Below are 19,718 nucleotides of genomic sequence, written 5' to 3'. Positions count from 1 at the left end.
CTGGATTACACTGAGAAGCCTAAGTTTTTCCATTTTTAAAATGAAGACAGATAATAATAGTATAAAGTGAAGTGCTCAGCACAGAGCCTGGCATACAGTTAATGCTTTCTGTTTGCTGTTGCTAGTTCATCTGTTCTTACTCCCTGTAAGAAAACACTTTTGTGTTGAGCATTATATATGGCCCCTGAATTTCTGGTTTGTGCATGGTTTTATGTTGCTAGCTTATGGATTTGCAGATAAATGCACGTGCAAACATCTAGCCAGTCTCAGTACACACAGTCCTACTTGAGAATGTCCCCCATAAGCCAATGGTTAAAAGAAAAGTGGGGAGAGTATTAGAGGCAGCTCCCATGATGTGGAGGTGAGCAAAATGCTGTGGGCACCACTGTAGCTGTGGAACCAGCTGCCAAGGACACCTGCCAGGTGATGTAATAAGAAAAGTATGCTTCATGACTTGAGGTGTGGGTCTTGTGACTGTACTGTTCCATCCTACTTGAGGCTGTGGGGCCTGAGTGTGTCATGTCCAGAGGACGGAGAGACTAGATGAAGCAGCTCCTGACTCCTTAGCTGCTTGTCCAGATCTGACATGTGGTGGTGGTGGGTGGCAGGGCCTGCTGCGTTCCCTGGGGACCCCACACCCAGGACGGGTTGGCCACAGAGAGGTGGCTTTGCTCATGGCCAACCAAACCTGCTCTCTGAAAGGAGAGCTTTGCCTTTTTGTACTTTATGACTTCAGCTTCGGGGAAGAATTTGGCTCTCCCACTGCAGTCTGAAAATTTAGATGATGACGCACAGGGCAGAAGGCAGCGTGCTGCCCTCAGTGGCAGTGATCTGAACTGGGTCCCATCCTTGGGCTTGGGGAGAGTCAAGCAAGGCAGCCCGGGCTGTCCTGCAGACAGGAAAGGATAGGAAAGGCGTGACAACTCTGCACCCAGCTGTGACACACTGTCTCCTTCAATTCCCTGTACCCTGTGAAATGGACATTCTTGTCCCCACTTTACAGATGTGACTACTGCAGCTCAGAAAGGGAACATGGCCCAAAGTTACCTGGCTTGTAAGTGATATGCTGGGATTTGAACCCTAGGTCTGTTTGAATCGAAGACCCACAGGTGGGTATTTATCTATCTATCTATCTATCTATCTATCTATCTATCTATCTATCTATCTATCTATTTATTGTCCTGCTCCATTCTCTGTACCTGAAGGCTTGGACTGAGGGTGGGTGGGGCTGGATGAATCTATGGCTTGGTGGACTCCATGTTAAGAATGTCTGGCTAGTCCCATCTGTGTCTGATCTTGGCAGGAGGCTCACTTAGGTTGTAGAAAGCTAATTACATTTCCCAGAGCTGCATCCAAACACATGCCCCTGTGGTTAGCCGGTTTTAGGTATGGTTTCAATTTCTCAGCAAAAACTGTGTTTCTGTGAAATAATGACATTTTTAGTGTTGTGTTTTCCTTGTCATTCAGAGAAGCCTGAACTTCCAGGAGACACACTATATACCATGGCTGGATTCCCTGCCCAGGAAGAAGCCAGGCAGGGCCTGCAAGACGGAAAGGGCATGCCCCCAGGTGAGATTTCATTTCTCTGAGCTTCTGGGATCTGAAAGGTACTTTGAAGAACTGGGCTTCTTTAGCTGTTAACAGGGACATCTCTTGTCCAGACATTTGCAACTAACTTTTCTTTGTGCTTGAGAGACGACAGCACTTTTGTGCTGGTGCTATTTGGAAGTCAGCAGGGTTGCCAGAGCCACACATTCTTGCCCCTGTCTCTAAGGCCCAAGGCAATGACTAATAGTGATGATAATCATGATGATGAGAATCTCAAACCATTCACTGTGTATTTGCCACGTGCTGGGCAATGTAGTACATTCATTTTATATGTACAAAATTCCACTGAAGTATGTGTTATTTTATATTTGTATGACTGCCAAAAAGCAGAAATCCTACTTCAATGGCTTAATCAAATGAGGGGTTTATTTTTCTCACGAGATAAAAAGTCCAGTAGCAAGTACTTTAAGGGGATTATGGGGCCCCATGATGCTATCAAGAACCCAGGTTCCTTCTCTGGGGCTTTCTTCCTCATGTTTGCAATGTGGCTGTTCTACTTCACGCACCATATCTACTTCTTCTGAAAGGCAGAAGAGTGAAGTCCAAGTGACAAAAATGAAACAGGTGAATGCAAGTGAATGTGCTCCCTCTAACAAGCTTTCTCAGAAACTCCAACTGGTGCTCCCATTGCAGCTCATTGTCCAGAACCGTGTTGCATGCTGACATCTAGCTGCAAGGGAGTTTGGTAATCCAAGAGTGTTTAAGCAGGAAGAAAGAAAGGAGGGATGAATATTGGCTAGACAAGTAGCAGTGCTTAGCTCATATAACTAATATTTGTTCAAAATTTATAGACAAGGAAAGCGAAATTAGAGGTTTTGAGTGTTTGCCAATGGTCACCTCGCTAGTGAGTGACACAGCTCAGAGTTGAATCTAGGTATGTCTGACTCTGAAGCCACATTCCTAAAAGCTCTGCCAGAACTTGGACCTGATACTTGGGGATGGTTGGGATGGAGAAAAAGGTCTTTTGGGGGCTCTCCTATGGAAGAGAAAGGATGATTAATTTGTCAGCTTCTTGAGAATAGAGTGAAGATCAACATGTAAGATATGGAAAGGCAGACTGTGGCATACAGTGCGAAAGGGATTTTCCAGCAGAGAGTAATGAACGGTTATATGGGCTGTACGGCAGACTCTGGCCCCAGAAACATGTGCAGAAATTAGATGACCAATCAGAGAAGATTTCTGAACTGATTGAACATTTTGGTCTATTGTGAATTTAAGATTCTGGATCTAGGAAATGGAAGTGGCTGATAGAATGATCAGGGTTGGAGAAAGGCCTTCATTTGGGTGTAGAAGCCTCTTGACTTGTCAGAGCTAGAGTGACAACACAATTAATTTATGATCCCACTGGGGCATTTTTGGAGTAAAAGAGGGATTTATTAGTAATTACACTGGGTGAGTACCAGTATCATTATAGACCAGCTGGAACCTGTGGCCACCCCAGGAATAGACTTCTGATGAATGAAGGACCGGGGAGGCCTGGACTTCACAGGTAGTGGCCAAAAGGACGGACACTCCCATGCCACATCCATCCACTTCCATAAGCTGGGCCTTCTAGGGGGCCCTTCTTTGCCTATGCTGGAGTTTGGTGGTAGGTGTCGACCTTTGACAGGTAGGGACCACGTGTGGCGACTAAAAACATGCTTGTGACACCGGTCCTCGAGCCCTAGTTCCCTCCAGCACGACTCATTCTTGAGAGACACTGAGGCCAGATAATGCTGCATTTCTTAGTGAGTCACGAACCTGGTCCATTTTAGGCTGGGAAGGAAACTGGAGTTTACTTGTCTTGAAATCTTTCTCATCTTTGAAAAACTGCTCTTCTCAGTGACCTTGGGCGAATCACAACCTCTCTCTATTGTTTGGCTTTTCCTTTAGTGGAAATGAAATGGAAATAATAGCTACATGAAAGAAAAAAAAATGATTCAGGATCTTCCAGTGAAAGATGCCAGGTGGAGCCAAGTGATATCCTTATTTTTGTGACGGTGACTGCAGGGCCGCCTCTCGTCCCGTCCCTCCCACTAGGCCACAGGGCACGGAATAAACACAGCTCTGGCAGCGGCCGGTGTTTGGTGATGATGATGGCACTGACACGAAGGGAAGAAATCTTCCTCCAGCTTGTGTTCCAGCATTAACCTTCCCACACCTGGCTCTCAGTGTGCATTAGTGGGAAACTGGAGGCTGGGAGCAAGCTGGTCTCGTTGTTTCGTAACCAAGGCAGCCTGTTCAGGAAACCTTTTAATAATGATGCTATTACAATATTGTCTTTATTCCTTCCTTAATTCCTTTATTCGGTGAACATTAATTGTCTCTGTGTACCAGGCTCTGTTTCCCAGGCATGTAGCTGGATCCGTAATGACCAACATTAAACTGTCAGAACCAAGGTTTTCTTCCAAGAGGTAAGGATTGGATCGCACTGGCCTCCTGCTGCAATCTTGTGTCTCTCCTGTCTGACTCGGCACTTGAGAGACATTTCTGAATGCAAGACTGCTCTCGTTACCCATTTCCTAAAGGATCAACTCCAAATTTCTTAATATGGTATAGAAAAAAGCTTTAGGATTTGCTCCCTACTCACCTTTCTGTCTTATCTCTCACTGAGCCCCTTTTAGAACCAAGTTCCAGCAATTGGGACATTTCTGTAGGTCCCCAAATATACAGCAAATATTTTAGATTTGGGGGATCTTACTGTCTCTGTCACAACTAGTCGGTGATATGGTTGCAGCATGAAAGCAAACATAAGGAAAATGAAAATGAATGGGCATGGCCGTGTTCAAATAAAACTATTTACAAAAACAGGTGGTAGGCACAATTTGGTCCATGGGCTATAGTCTGCTGATCTTTGCTCTAGGCCTTTGGTCACATTGTGCTCCTTCACTTGCCTACATTAAGGACCCCTTTGTTCCTCCCTCATTTATCTGACCATTAACCATTCCATTGTTAAGACAAGTCTAAGGCCTTTCCCGACTACCCTAAGTAAACTGGTGACACACCACTGTATTCTGTACCTTCCACCTACTTACCTGTGTTTTCTCCCTTAATTTGATTGTTGGTTTTAGTCCTTCATTCATACATTCACTGATTGATTCACTCAACAATATTTAATGAGGGGACAGTATGGGGCAGAGCTGATGACTTTTTAAGTCTTTGTATAGCACCTAGCAGAAAGCCTGGCACATAAACATGCCTGTTCAATGAAAGGAAATACAACTCAACGAAGAAGTTCATGGTTAAAGATAACATTCATATCTTTGGTGTAAGTGCCAGAAGTGGGAATTGTCCTCACTGATTTTGGAACCTCGCCATTCTGAGAAAGGATTAGATCAATTGATTCCATTTGGAGGTTTCCTTTCCAGGTTTCTGTAGCCTGGCCTGCAGTAAGGCTGTGGCTCCTGCCACTGTCCCTTCTCACTCCCTTTTCTAAGTCCCCTGGGTCCTGCTTTCTGGGGACTCCATCTGGCAGGGCCAAGAGTAGCAGCTCTGACTTGTACACTCTCACACAGGCAGGTGACCAATTCATGTAGAATTTTATCAACAAAGTGTTGACATAATTCAGTGGGTTTTTTACTTTTACTTTTACTTGTATATAGAAGGTCTTATTTTTTCCATTGCTTTCTGACAGAGCAGGGCTGTCTATACTAAGAAAATTAAACAGTTCACTGCATGATGATATTGAAATTGCTTCCTTGCAGTGTCTAAAACTTTTTTTTTTTTAAATCTACAATCTCGAGCTCTATGAGAGTGATTCTGAGATAAATGTGAAAATGAAGCTTCTCATATTGCAGATGTCATTTCATGGATCCATGGAGCTCAAAAGTATTTGAAGAAGTATTTGAATGACTTTCCTAAGTCATTTTCTTCAATTTGCAATTCATTCTAAATATAAGCAGAACATTTATTTAAGTGATTGTCACCAGTAGAACCAAGATGGCTTTATCCCATTTCAACCTGGTCAGATGTACACTTTCAGTGGTTACCGGGAAAGTTCTATGTTTGTGGTCAGAGGCAGAGAAAAGAAAATGGTTATAGTTGGTTACAAAACAAACGTAAAACCGCCACATGGCTTCTCACTTTGTAAGAGCAAATAGGAAAGGAGCCTCAGCTGGGGGTTGTAGCAGAGTGTGTGTTGGGTAAACACCAGAGAAACTGTAGAACATTCTGGGTCTCTTCACTTTTTTTTTTGAAGTCAGCGTGGGAAGTGGCAGCTGAACAGAGAGTATAAGATTCTCAATTCACAAACTCACCCCCATGGTAATAGAAAATTAAATAAATCTGAGTTTCATCATGCATGGTCCTTTTCACTGATGCAGCCACAATCCACCTGACCTGACATTTTAGACTGGCTACATTTATGAGGGAACCATGGTGAGAAGAAATGACGTGCTTGTGTTTCCGAGGAGGAAGGGAGGGACAAGGTCGTAAACTGACCTTTGGTTACAAAAGAAAAATAGGGCAGTGTTGCTAAATGACTAGAGCCACAACAGGTAGTAAACACAGCAAGGCCACAGCAGAGGACGTGTGGCATTAGTGAGCTGACCCTGTTGCGACACTCATACAATTTGGCGGTAAGGAACTTTTGGCAAGTTCCTCATTTAGTAAGCTGTTGCCCATACATGTTCAATGGATTTATAATAGTGTGTGTGTGCATGCATGCGTGGAGGTGGGAAAGATGTTGGCAAATGAGTTTCATAAATAAATGTGCTGCTTCTCTGGGGCATTAAAGTTTAAAATAAAATACTGTCTTCACTCTTGTTTCTGGTGGTTCTCATCAAATGTGGTGTCATCACTTGGCAATGTCTGTCAGAGGTAAAATTCACCTGTCCTTTGGCTCTGAATTCTACTTTAAGGTGTTGATTTATAGTTCTATTCATAGGTATGTGCAAGAATACATTTATGGGAGGCAAAGCCTAGAAACTACCTATACACCTGTGAGGAGGGGGTGGGTCAATTTTGGGACGTGCACACAATGCAATACGGTACAACGGTTGAAGTGAAAGGTAAATCTAACTGTATTGCTTTACCATGGACCCCAAGATGTCTTGTTAAGTTTCTCTGGGGAACAGAGGCTGTGTGTAGGAAAGAGGGCACCCAGATGCATACATGCTTGTAGAGATGTGTAATGTGTCTGGGAAACAGACGGGCGGCTGCCCCCACGGGACGGACTGGGAGGTGGGCGCCAGAGGCTGGTGGACACTCACTTTCTACTCTGTGCAGTTTTGCATTGCTTGACATTTTTGTTGGCTATAAGTCATTTTTCAAAAAGAATTTTAATGGAAATGTCACTCTTCCCAGTTAATTAGGGTTTGGCTGGTGGTGGCATCAGTGCCTAATGAAACAGATTGAAATATAGGGTCTGATTCATGCACTAAAAATGGTTGAAAACCCTGCAGAAAAAGGGATCTTTCAGTTAAGTGTGTATTTGGGAAGAGTATTTCAGTAACTAATGAATAATAGAGAACATTGATTCGGGCTGCTATTTTTATGCTGACAGTTTGGAATCCTAGAGAGTTCTATAGAAAGCCCAGCACCTCTCCCCAGGATGTCCAAGCAAAGGCCCCTTCGAGAAGGGTCACCCTGACTTACAGCCTGCAAAACAATTAATGAAAGCTTCCCAACTTCTTGTATATCCTAATTTCATAGCTCTTAAAGAGTCATCATTGCCATTTCTCTGTTCACCTGTGGATGACTGCAGAATGCTTGGGAGGATAAACACCAGGTGACTTATTATATTAAATAATATCCTGTTCATTCTCAGGAGCTGATAAACTCGGTGGCCTTTAGAAATCAGTCATGTGACAACTTGGCTGCTTCTTGGTCAGAAAAAAAGACGAGGACAGAAGAAGAGCCAACACACATCCTTTGTTCTGAGGTCAACATTCAGTGTTTTGGGAGAGGGTATGTGACAGGACACTCTTCATTTAACTAATAGCCTATGTTATTTCTTGAAATGGTAGCTTTATTGTTAGTTAATGCTTCATTTGTCTGTGCCTTCTTTCTTCTCAAACAGACTGTAAGCTCTTTAAATGCTAGCCTTCTGTCTTCATTCATTCATTTGTTCATTTATGGAACAAATATTTAATGCATAACTGCTACACATGTATGCTTTGCTGAGCCATGGGGGATACAAAGATGATAAGTCGTATTCTTTGCTTTCAAGGCATTCACATTCCACTCATCTCTTCACAGTCTGACAGTCTGATTTGTACGTGCTAAGGTTATTGATGCAGAAGGGGCTCAAGAAGGTGTGTAATAACTGTTGGTTGATTGAGAAATTGCTCATGCTCTGAACCCATGAAACTGTGGGTGCACATTCAACTTTTGCTGATGGACTTGCAGTAAATACCGGATAATTTCAATGATAACACTTAGAAATGCAATTTCTGTCTTAGATCAGATGTTTCTAGACCTGGGAATGAACTTCTTTAGGACTGATGTTGAAGAGAACAGTTACTCCGGCCCAACAATAGCCAGCACTGTGAACTCCTTAGGAAGCAGGCTCACCTCTCACACGGACAAACCGCCACACTAACAAAGAGCAAGGAAGAAGGATGGTGGTCAGAGAAGCTACCATTTCCTGAGTGCCCACTCATGGCCCAGAGCTCCACACTCTTCATGTCATTTAGTGGACTACCCCCCAAGGAACATGGTGACCCTGACGTGGAGAAAAAGAAATTTTTGTTGGCCTACTGGTTAATAGGTGACAGATATATTTGTATGCATGTATGCATGTATTTATAATCAACAATTAAGTATTTACCGAACACTTCCAGAGGCTAGCTGCTAAAGTTGTATAAGCCACAGTCTATGCCCTGGAGAAGGTGAATGATATAAAGAAACACACCCAAAGTTAAATAACCACATGAAAATGACACAATAGTAACCAAGAGGATTTTAGAGGTGGCTGGATCCACAGCAAACATTTAATCTAGAGTTTCCTAAAAGGGTATGTATGCATCATTGGTGGTATGCAAGTTGTTATATTTGGGTGGTATACAAATACTTTAAAATTTCATTAAGTATTTATTTTAACGTGTTAGAAAAATGTATAACTACTGTATCAAACTCTTGGGTATATGGATAGTTCATCTTACTGCAAAGTTACATAGATACGTGAGTTGCTTTAAAGATGATGTAATGAAAAATATCAAGTAAGTAGCCACGTTCAGCATTGTGATTCCGGCATGTGGTAATGATTCTGTCATTTGAATGTGTTATTTGAATGTTCTGAGTTTGGGAAATGCAGATCGAGTCCAGTCTCTGGGATGCAGAGAGCTTAAATGAGTTGTCCACACTCAAGAAGCCAGTAGAGACCATAGATGAGAAACTGGTCACCTGACTGGCCCTCTCCCCCACAGCCTCGGCCACTACTTCCTGTTTTACAGATGAGGAAACTGCAGCCCTGAATAACAAGTCTCCTGTGTGAGTGCAAAGACTCACATGAGAATCTACTAGCAGAGTAAAAAGATAAAGTGTGTCTCATGAAAAGTCAAAGTTAATATTTATAGAGTGTTTACTATGCATGCCAGTATTGTGAAAATTTCACACACTCTAATTTATGTTAATTCCCAAGCCACTCTGTGAGATGTACATAGCTATTTCTGGCGTTCCTCTGTTCATGAGGAAATTAGCAAAGATCAAATAACTGTCTGAAGATTGTAACTTGCAGGTTTGGGGCCTGAACCCAGGTAGTTCAGTTTCAGAATTTGTTCCCTTAACCACTGTACACACAGCTCACCAATAAGTGAAGAGGTGAAAGAGGCAACCCGTCTCTCTGGTGAAACTGGAAACAGTCTGCTCAGGCGACATATTGTTGCCCTGTGCCCTCCTGCTTCAAGTTCCCCAGTTAGTCCCTTGTCTATTTCACAGGAGACATCGTTTCTTTAAACCATCACTTTTTAATGTGCAGAAGCTCCTGAGAGGGATCAGTGATTTCCGAAAGCTACACTCCCATAAGGAAAACTCGTTAGATTACTGTGATGAGAAACGGGGGAACGGTTTTCAGGAACAACTGTAAAGGACACATGGACAAAACCAAGGGGAGTGTGGAATCAGGGAAGGGAGGTGAGGATGGCTGGGTTTGGGGAGGGGGGAATACAAACAACTGTACTTGAACAACAATAAAAAACTAAATAAATAAAATAAAAAGTGTTACATTTTTTTAAAAAGGATTATATAGCAATAGTCCCACCCTGAAAGGGAGGAGAAGGAGAAAATCAGGAGAAGTGAATGAAGAAAGGGATAATTTGGGGACACAGCAGGGCTGAGAGTGACATGGGAGGGGAGGCCCATGTAGGACTGGCCCAGTCTGTTGCAGGGGGCACCAGGTGTTGTGAAAGCCCTGCCCAGTGCTTGGCACAGCACCGGGCACAGCAGATGCTCCAAAGTTTTGTTGAGTGAATGGAAGCTTGGATGGAAACAGTAGCCAGGCAGCATGAGTACAGTGATTGGAGGTGAGAGGGCACCGAAGCTCGACCTACTTTGTAACTGTGCTCCAGGTAAGCAGTGGGGAGGAGAGCACAGCACCACATTTCTCATCAACAAAGGAGCTGTGAGCAAAGCGTTTAACAGGGCTCCTGATGTAACTAGGATGCCTTGTTTGGGCGGGGGGGAATCCTTTTCATTTTTGTCACCTCTTGTAGCAGCCCCTGTTCAATCTTCTGGCTGAGAGTTTCTTAGATTAAAAGTCGTCATTCTCCCTTCCTCCTGGGTGCTTCAGGTTAGGCCAAGGGTGTCCGGGAACCAGAGCCAGCCAGCCCCCTCCGTGCTGGTGGTCAGCCTGTGCAGTTTTCTCCAGCTTAGCGCCAGGTGCTGACAGCTGCGCCATTCCACGCACCTTTGAGGCAAAGAACTGCCGAAACCAGGGCCAAGTTCAGAGCCAGAAAATGCTTCCTGAGGCTGTGAGGAGAGGCCTGGAGGTGCTGCCCAAGTGTTACATAAGCTGGATGTTAGCACCGCTGATGCACAGAGCTCCGAATTGCACAACTCTTACGCAGAAGCACTTGTTAAGTGTTGCAACATGACTCCCCATCCTTATCAAAATGTGAAACAGCCACCCAGCACACACTTCGAAAACACTAAAGCTCTTCTCCAGCAGATGGTTAAGACTGCTGATCCAGCTGACAGGAGAGAAGCAGCGCAGGGGCATGACTTACTGTAGCTCTTGGCCCGGGAAGCTGAACACTCAGTACCCTGTACCCCACTAGCCTTGGGCAGCACAGGACTCTGATAAAATGTACTGTTTTGGGTGTTTGTTTTTCCTGGCAATCTCGTTTTGGGTTATAAATGGCTCATTATTTCCATCCCATAGATCCATTCTTGACTCTATTATGTTCTCTTCTTGCTTTCCGAAATAACCAAAAGGCTGGTAAAATCATCACTGAGAAGCCCGTGTGTTCTGACCTTGAGCAGAGGCCGAGTTGCCACACCATTCTTGCGTCTACAGTTGCTGCCACGTGGGAGAAGCTGGCTGGAAAGGGCCCCGAGAGCAGAGTGCCAGGAGGTGGCACGGGTTTTCACACACTACATTTCCACAACCTTTTCAGAGGACTGTTAGGCAACCGTCAGAGGTTATGAAGTTGGAACAGCATCCTCCCCGGATAGGTCATTTTTCCTGCAGGACAGCTTGTAGGCAAATTTTATTAAGTATCAAATAGCTGATCCAAAGCAGTATAAATAGCGAGAGAGAGCATGTGACGAACCCAGAACTGAATGTGGTCCAATCCTGGGCTGAGTGTGTGTGATGTGTTTACTGTCAGCAGCACCTGCGCGGAGACGTTTGCCCAGCTACTGTCCAGGAAAGGTGTTAGAGCACAGAAATGGGGATATTAAGGTTGCGTCTTAGAAACTAATTTTATCCCCACTTAGAAAGTTCGCTGACCACGCAGTTACCAAGAAAAGGACTAGATGTGCTTAAGTGTCATTGAAGAGAAGTAGAGACTGATGGTTATAAAACAGGCTAAGTTCATCCAGGTAAGAGGTGGGGGGGAAAGCATGGTTTATAGTGGGGGAACTGTAAGCAGTCTCTACCAGGCAAAAGGGACCTCCAAATTAGACACGGCGGGCCTTTTAATTCGGGCCCATTTTCTTCCGTTGTTCCTTATTTTATTTAGAATGTAACCAGTGGAAACCACGCTTTAATGAGGCTGATCGGGCCACAGATGAGACTGGTTACGTACAAGAGACCATCAGGGTTTCTAAGGCCAGTTTTCTGAACCAGCTGCTTCCTCAGTCCTGTCCCCATTGGCTGGAGCTGCTGACCTTCCACAAGATAATCTTGTGTTCTTACAATGGTGGGAGGAGGCTCTGGGAAGACACCTGTAACCTGGACAACGGAATTTGTTGAACGCTCCCACTCAGAGACAGCAAGCTTCCGAAGTGTCCTGGTCCAGCATGCACTGTGGCTTCCTGGATCCCTGGTAAAGGAAGGCTTCTGCTCCATCAGGATCCAAATTCCAAAACTATTCGGGAGGGTGGCAGTATTGTTAGTGTCTGGCCCCTTTGGAGAAGACAACAGCCCCTGAATATATCAATTCTTGTATGTTTTATTAAGAATCAGTATCTTTACTTTGTTTCTAGGATGGAGACCAAAAGGGCCACAGGCATTCAGAGGCCTGAGCGACCATGAAGGGCTGAAGCCATCGAGAAGTGCCTCACCGAGGGTGTGGGGCACGGGTGGGCCTAACCTTTCCCCAGACTCACCCTCTCTCCCCCGACTGTTTGCTCCTTTCCCAACAGTCGCTCTCCACTTTTTTAAATTAGTAAAACGACCCCAAAGTGGCAATGTGCCTGGCTAAAGACTACATTTCCCAGCCTCCATGAGATCTAAGGAGATGTTATTGGGTGTGCTGTGTTGCCAGATAAAGTATGGTCTATCCAGTTAATTTTTAGTTTCAGATAAACAAGAAATAATTTTTAATATAAGTATGTCCCATGTAACATATTAGTATCTTTATTTGCCAAATCTGGCAATTCTATGGGTGAAACATCAGGAAACAAGGTAGGATACTCTTTGTGCCCTCCCCACCCCCTCTCTTTCCTTCCTGGGACATGGATGGAATGGCTGGGATTTCAGCAACCATTTTGGATCCTAAGGTTAGATGGCAGAAGAGGAGGACAGAAAACTTGGGTCCCTAATGGCCGCACACCTTCTGACTTCATATGTGAGAAGAAACCACTGATTTGCTTTAGCCACAAATAATACCTGTTATTTGTATCCAATTGCTATTCCTGACTGATGTAGCCATAATAAAAAGTGCTCTGTTATTTTTGGTGTTAGCTCTGCCGTCTTTGCCTTTGCCTCTTAATAACATAAAGCACTTTTTTATACTTACTATGTATTTTAAGGACCCCAAGAGGGAATGGATGGTGTTCCCCATACTCTTTAAAATGACAGCTCTTAGCATGAGTTTCTACATAGCATTATGCCTAACTATTTTGCAAATAACATTTAGGTATTTTGAGTAATTGCTTCAGGTAATAATAATAATAACATTTCTGAAGCAGAACAGTTCTTATCTTTGAACAAAGATTTGGCAATAAAAACTCAAGTCCTATGAAATGATGATCCAGAAATACAAAGCCACATTTCAAAACAGTAAAAATCACATTTGAAGTTTGACATCCTGCTTTAAGAAAGTTTCATTTTATATAGTTTAAGTCTTCATTAGCCCTTATATCATCAGATTCCCTTACATGCTATAAAGATCAGGTAAGGATAGTCATGAGCACAGGTAAAGCTAATTTGCAAAGCTCCATCAGTATTCAGGAATGATGTAGAACCAAACTCCATCAGCCTTATTAGCAGATCTACTGCTCTGCATGTGAGGCATTCCGGGAAATGGAGGGAGTCATAGAATTGGCCTCTTTACATGTAAGTGCAAGCTAACTAGCTTAGCTACTTGTTATGTAGAGGAAAAAAAAGTTCCCCAGGCTGTGAACTATGTAAGTACCTGCCCTTCGTTTTGCAGTGGAATCTTTCAAAGGTTAAGTAATAGTAAATAATCAACTAAGATTTCTCAGATTGGCTGCATTTACTATTCTCTGAAAGAAAATTTCCCCTGTGAAGACAAAATAACTTGGGAATAAGAGCAGTATTTCCTGCTTCAGACATTCAGAGAACAAGATCAGGCCTGGCCTGACTGGCAGAAGCTGCCTGGGGCAGACAGCTAGATTTGCTGTGTGGGTGAAGGGAGGTAAGTTAGAATTTAACAGAAGGGAGGGGAAGAAAACTCCCATTTCATTTTGTAAGTTTCTGCACAGGCCTTTCAGCAACATTCACCAGCAAGACAGAGGCAGGCAGAGCCTCGCTCCATCATGGGGGTGTAGAGAGTCGGGAGTCATCTCCCAGAAGGTGGGTTATATCACAAAGGAACAAGTAATACAAGTTACACACAAATGGAGAAAGAATAATTCAGAAGAGCTGGCCTGATGTTTGGGGACAGGCCATGATGTCATAATGGTTAGCTCAGGAGAGGTGACAGATGAGGCCATTTGCATGCATCTGTATTACAGATGTGAATAAAAGTTGGACTGAAGCGAAATGGGGAAAAAACCCCCAAAGTGAATCTGTTTATTAGTGTTACCTACACAATGTTAAAGAAGAAGGAACTTATTTCTTTGGTCTGGGGTACATTGCTTTATATTTTTATATAAATATAAATATATTTTATATTTATAAACATAAAAACAGGGTACACTGCCGTTTATACGGATTGTCCATTCAGCAAGCATTTGTGGAGCACACATTGTGCTAGGTGCTGGGAATGTACCCAGTATTATGGTGCTGACAACCGAAAGGATAAAAATGCCTTTGAACTTCACAGGTAGCTTAGAATTTTACAAGACTCCTCCATTCCTTGCTTTCAACAAAGCACAACCAGAGCTAGCCACCTGCCTGTACCATAATCTTAAGACCATGACAATGTTCTGTTCAAAACAAAAGTGTACATAAAACATTAAATTTTTAAAGCCTTATTATAAGGCCTGTAGTAAAAACCAGAAGAACTTCTTATGTCAGAAATCTTTTCTCTGCTGCTAAATAATAACAACTCTGGACAAATTTTTTAATTTCTCTGGGACCAAGTTTAAATAAACATTTATAAAATGAGGTGGCAAAATGTAGGACTAGATTGATTTAATGACTCAGGGTTTAGGACGAGCTGTAAGAGGAGGTTAAGAGGCAGACAGCTACTTACTAGCTGTTCATTTACTGTAGGAGCTCAGGGTAGTTACTTAAACCTCTTAACGTCTGTTTCCTGATCTGAGAAATGGGGATAATATGATATTTGTTGTGAGAGTGAAATGGAGGAATGGGAAATGTACTGGGTTCAATACAGGGCATAGCAGAAATCTCTCAGTCAGCATAGCTATTTTTAGCCTACTCAAAAATCTATTTGAAGTTTGACCTATTGTACGTGTGTACGTGTGTGCATGTGCATCTCTGTCTCTCTGTGTCTATTGTCTGTCATCATGGATCTCTTATTAAGTCGTTAATTGAGGGATCTCAACATATTGGGGCACAAACATGTAATGGATTCTTTTTTTTTTCAGTCAGTACTTTCAATGGTGCTATGTCTAATCCTTTTTTCCATCCTCAACAACACCTAGGGTAGATTGTAGAAATTAGCAGTTTTTGAAAGCTAGGTCCATGCAGGTTGAATCTCATCCTGCTTCATAGCCTCTCTCCTCTCTCCCCGCTTTCCCAGGCTCTGGCTTCTCCAGTGTGCGGGCCGTGGGGAAGGGTGGGGAAGAGACCGAGATCCCTGTCTGTGGGTCTCTCACCCTGTGGGTGCTGTGTCTCAGGCTAACTCTGTGGGCACGTTGGTGCCCCTGTGTGGTGGGTGCTAAAAGCTGGTGGCACATTTTGTGTCTTTGGGGGCCCCTGCGAAGCTCTTGACTAGACAGTTCAGTGACCTAGAAGACTGGTCTGGGACAGACTTCCTCACCTCCTCAGCTCCTGCCCCGGCTGTCACCTCTCCAGCCTGTTGGTACTCTGCGGCTCTACCTCTCTGGTGTCCAGGGGTTGTTTCTATGCTTGTGTGTAATTTCACTGATATTTGAATTGTGTTCCAAGAATGCAATGTTCGCCCTTTGATGCTTAGAGCTCCCAGGATGTTGACTACTGGCTGAAATACAGTTACAGTTAAATAATGGCACAAGGGGCTATGCTACATCATCGTCGTGGTTTAACTCCAGGGATTTACTTATCTTTTCATTAGTTCAGATTCCACTCCTTTATTAAAAACAAGGTGGTTAATGTAGTGATCACTTTGTTTATATATATGTTACTATATATAATTTTATATAATATACCTTATATGTTATCTATTATATTCTAATATGTAACAATATATAATATTATACTTTTGTCAGAGAAGGCACTCTTTCCCTTAACAAGTTTTAATTAAAAATGCTTTTATTGACTATATATATTATATTAATATTTATTATATACTTTAATATTTCTATATATCTTATATTTAAGTACATACTTATATATCAGTAAGGTCATTTTCATTTCAAATTTGTTAAAGGCTAGAGCTCCTGCTCTGATAAAAGTAAGAATTTAATTGTTCATCTCATCAAATTTTTATTTTACATTTATGTTCTGGCACAATGGTATATCCATTTCTTTTAGAGAGTATTTAACACATCCATAAACTTTCTGGGGCTTCAAAAAAACTTCAAAAAATTATGACATAACTTACACAAAATACATGAATTTTAGTTGTGCAGTTTAATGAATTTTATATACAGGGAGGGGCAAAAGTAGGTTTAGAGTCACTGGTGTGGAACACAATACAATAATTAATAAATAATAAAAAATAAACTCTGTTTTGAATACTCACAACTATAAACCTACTTCGTGTATCCATCTATGTGCCATGAAGAATAAACAAAGTGTATTTTATACTATACCTTCATTATGCCTGTTTTCTTTTTAAAAATATATTTTATTGATTATGCTATTACAGTTGTCCCATTTCCCCCTCTTCATTCCCCTCCACCCTGCACACCCTCTCCTACCCACATTCCCCCCCTTTAGTTCATGTCCATGTGTCATAAGTTCTTTAGCTTCTACATTTCCCATACTATTCTTCCCCTCCCCCTGTCTATTTTCTACCTACCATCTATGCTACTTATTCTCTGTAACTTTTCCTATTCTCTCCTCCTCCCATTCCCCTGTTGGTAACCCTCCATGTGATCTCCCTTTCTGTGGTTCTGTTCCTGTTCTAGTTGTTTGCTTAGTTTCTTTTGGTTTTATTTTAGGTGTGGTTGTTACTAATTGTGGGTTTGTTGTTATTTTACTGTTCATAGTTTAAATCTGCTTTTTCCTAGATAAGTCTGTTTAACATTTCATATAGTAAGGACTTGGTGATGATGAACTCCTTTCACTTGATCTTATCTGGGAAGTGCTTTATCTGCCCTCCCATTCTAAATGATAGCTTTGCTGGATAAAGCAATTTTGGATGTAGATCCTTGCCTTTCTTGACTTGGAATACTTCTTTCCAGCCCCTTCTTGCCTTCAAGATTTCTTTTGAGAAATCAGCAGACAGTCTGATGGGAACTCCTTTGTAGGTGACTGTCTCCTTTTGTCTTGCTGCTTCTAGGATTCTCTCCTTCATTTTAATCTTGGGTAATGTAATTATGATGTGCCTTGGTGTGTTCCTCCTTGGGTCCAACTTGTTTGGGACTCTCTGAGCTTCCTGGACTTCCTAGAAGTCTATTTCCTTTGCCAGATTGGGGAAAATTGTCCTTTATTATTTGTTCAAATAACTTTTCCACTTGTTGCTCTTCCTCTTCCCCTTCTGGTACTCCTATAACTCAAATGTTGGAACATTTAAAGATGTCCTGGAGGTTCCTAAGCCTCTCCTCTTTTTTTTTTTTTGAATTCTTATTTATTCATTCTTTTCTGTTTGGTTGTTTCTTTCTCCCTTCTGGTCCACTCCATTGATTTGAGACCCAGTTTTCTTCCCATCACTGTTGGTTCCCTGTGCATTTTCCTTTATTTCACTTGGCATAGCCTTCATTTTTTCATCTAATTTGTGACCAAATTCAACCAATTTTGTGAGCATCCTGATCACCAGTGCTTTAAACTTTGCATCTGATAGGTTGGCTATCTCTTTGTTGCTTAGCTGTATTTGCTATGGAGCTTTGATATGTTCTTCCATTTGGGCCATTTTTTTTTTTTTTTTGTCTTGTCGTGCCTGTTACGGAGTAAGGGGCAGAACCGTAGGTGTTCACCAGGGCGGGGCACCCTGGTTGCTGGGTTGTGATGCTGTATGTGGGGGTGAGATTCAAGAAGGAACATCAGCACTTGCTCTGCTGTCAGATTTCAGTCCCTTCTGCGGCTTCCCACAAGCAAATTGGGCCTTTTTGGTGCTGATTCTTGGGTGGGTGGGCTTGTGTATGTTCTAGGACCCTGTGGGTCTCTCCAATGAACTCTCCTGTGAGGCTGGGAGTCTCTCTTTGCGCCTCATCCCCCACAGGTGTTTTCAATCGGTGTTTTGAGGCTTTATTTACTGGTGCTAGGACCCTGGGTTGCACGGTCTGTCTTGCTCCTCAGTTTCACCTAGTTTATCTGTGAGCGTGAATGTAGCACCGCCCGATCAGCCAGCCGCCTTGCACACTGTGCCTCACTTCATAATCGCTGCCTCGCTGGGTCTGCCTGTTGCCACCCCAAGCCTAGGGTCCACCCACTTCCATCTTGTGCACCCGGTGCCACTGCTTTTTTTTGCCAGAACCCCTCTTCTCCTGGCCACCGACTTTGCCCCTCCTACCTGTCTAGATGAATGTGTCTATTTTAACTCTGTTTGTCGGACTTCTGTACAGTTCAATTTTCTGTCAGTTCTGGTTGTTATTTTGTTTCTAAACTGTCGTTGTCCTTCTTTGGTTGTGTGAAGAGGCACAGTGTGTCTACCTACACCTCCATCTTGGCCAGAAGTCGCCTGTTTTCATTTCTGCCTTAAAACTATCTAACTTAAAAAAGAAGTGGCTGTGAGCTGCAGTGGGTGAAAACAAAGAGGAAAATAACAGAACAGATACGGACAGTGTGCTGCCCCACGTGCGGTGCCCCACTCGGTTCCTCTCAGACCATCTGGTTTACTACTGAGACAAACACAGTGGTCTCATTTACGTCACCTGCATTTTAAAGAGGAGGAAATTGGGTTTCAGAGTGGCCACAGGATTTGTCTATGGTAATACGGTTAGACAGAATTTGAAACAAGGTCTTTGGTATCAAAGTTTTTTCTCTCAGACAATTAGCAAGAAGCCATGATATGCTCTCTTAACTTGGGTTTCCCTGAAAGCAGAACTTATGATATTTTATTTGAAAAGTGATTCCAGAGGAGAGGGATGGAGAAAAGGGGATATGAGGCAGGAAAGGAGGAAAACCAACACAGGATGAATTATTGGTTTGCCACTTCTGTTCCATCTTACTTGGAACCTTCTCAGGAGCTGTATGAATTTTGTCTCAAAAATGCCTGTCTGAATGACAAAAGAAGGAACTACACATCATTAGCTTCTGTCATCCAGGTGGTCCCATGACATTACTTCTGGGTTGTAATGTGTAGGTGCCAGTTTCCCCCAGGCACACTGCATCTTGCATAAGAGAAGACATGGGGCAGAATGCAATAGGTGTCAGATTACACCCACAGGAACCCGGACAAAGGTCATGTGGAACTCCATGGTGCAGCAGTGGCTGCAGTGTGGGATGAGGCCGAGAGGGTGTGAAGTGGTATGTGACCCATGCCCAATACACATACCAAGAATGTTTTGACTCAGACTGGGAAACAGTCTTCCAGTAACATGCCTCTTCTTGAAGCAGAGATTTCCACCTGAACCCAGGCCTATTATTCTGCTGGAGTTCATGTCCAGGCATGTTTGGCAAATTAATGGAGCAGAGCTGAGAGTCTATTTATGTACATCAATATGCATGAGTTCTTTGCTCTTTCTCTGAAGGAAGAGAAAGGGTTTTTCTTTTCTTTTCTTTTTTTTGAGAAAGGGATTTTTATGCAAAAGAGCCTTGAAAGAAATATGGGAGAAATGGAGGGAACCAGTTGGTAGCTATCCCATGACAAGTTCAAAACTCTGTAGAAAAAGGGGATTAGGCAGAAAGGGCA

The 19,718-nt window shown here is 42.9% G+C and overlaps 2 long non-coding RNA genes across 2 annotated transcripts; both read left to right on the top strand.

The window, feature by feature from the left end:
• The first annotated feature begins 864 nt into the window (after positions 1 to 864).
• On the top strand, positions 865 to 9,632 carry LOC123813521. The gene is made up of 5 exons (XR_006784760.1): positions 865 to 1,109; positions 1,468 to 1,569; positions 3,925 to 4,001; positions 7,355 to 7,494; positions 7,989 to 9,632. It is a non-coding gene; the product is annotated as an uncharacterized LOC123813521 (long non-coding RNA).
• A 1,626-nt stretch (positions 9,633 to 11,258) lies between these two features.
• LOC123813525 lies at positions 11,259 to 12,861 on the top strand. The gene is made up of 2 exons (XR_006784761.1): positions 11,259 to 11,568; positions 12,175 to 12,861. It is a non-coding gene; the product is annotated as an uncharacterized LOC123813525 (long non-coding RNA).
• Positions 12,862 to 19,718: the final 6,857 nt, after the last annotated feature.

This window comes from Phyllostomus hastatus, unplaced genomic scaffold (genome assembly GCF_019186645.2).
Source record: "Phyllostomus hastatus isolate PE091 unplaced genomic scaffold, TTU_PhHast_1.1 phas_contig_152, whole genome shotgun sequence".
Classification (NCBI taxonomy): Eukaryota; Metazoa; Chordata; class Mammalia; order Chiroptera; family Phyllostomidae; genus Phyllostomus; species Phyllostomus hastatus.
Note: the sequence above shows the minus strand (reverse complement) of the source record. Positions and strands in the feature narration are given on the sequence as shown.